Here is a 917-nt window from a genome sequence, read left to right as displayed (position 1 = left end):
GGTCTCTGGAAATTTCCACTGAGGCTCGGAGTTCCTGGGCTGCGGAGGCACTTGCTGCCTCTTTGCGCAGGCGGGCGGGGGGGCCCACGTGACAGTGATTCACCACGCATCACCCCTGGAGCCTCGGGCGGGAAGAGGCGGCAGGGGAGCGGAGGGAAGTGGTGGTGGGGGGAGGGGACGACAGGCAGCAGAGGAATGGAGGAGTGGGGGTGACTAGAGGAGCGGAAGTGCGGGCTTTCGTTTAGGCCTTGCAGCACAGGAGCGGGGTCTCTGCCAGGGGCCGTGTATCCTATCCTCGGCCAGCTGGGAGGCTGCCAAGTGCGCGCCAGCCACGCTCAAGGCGGGCGCACCGAGCCCTCGCCAGAGACTGGGGACGTCTAGAGAGTCCTAAAACGTCAGGGCTAATCCCGGGGTGCTTTTGAGGAAAGCCGCACCAGGGCCTTGAAGGCCAGCGGAGTTTTTGTGAACCCACCAGGCAGCAAACGGATGCCGTGCACGGGAGGTTGCAGTCTGGGAAGCGAGCACTGCTTGTTGGCATGTGTCCCTGCTTGTGTACGTGGCTCCCGACGTGGCGAACTGTGACTGTGGAAAGCTTGCACCAGAGGGAGGGACGAAAGGGTGAGGCCCTGGTCCATCATCTGTGCCCTGGGGCCCCAAAGGCACTGGAGTCTGTCAGATTCAACCCCCAAGACTCCCAAGGAAATCTTTGAGGCTTTGGTGAACGTGAGATTGTCGTGCAACTTTCTCCAGATGTTTCCCCGTTTAGACTTTGGGAAATCGGAATTCCCCTTCTGCTGCGTTGAGTAGACATCACACGAACACGACCCCCCCCCCCCCCCCCATCTCTGGGCTCTTGTAAAGAAACATTTAGTACAGTAGTCCAACTGTTAATCTCTCTTTTCTTTTTAGGTTCTTTC

This window comes from Desmodus rotundus, chromosome 3 (genome assembly GCF_022682495.2).
Source record: "Desmodus rotundus isolate HL8 chromosome 3, HLdesRot8A.1, whole genome shotgun sequence".
NCBI classification, from domain to species: Eukaryota; Metazoa; Chordata; class Mammalia; order Chiroptera; family Phyllostomidae; genus Desmodus; species Desmodus rotundus.
The sequence above is the reverse complement of the archived record's forward strand: the minus strand, read 5'-3'. Positions refer to the sequence as shown.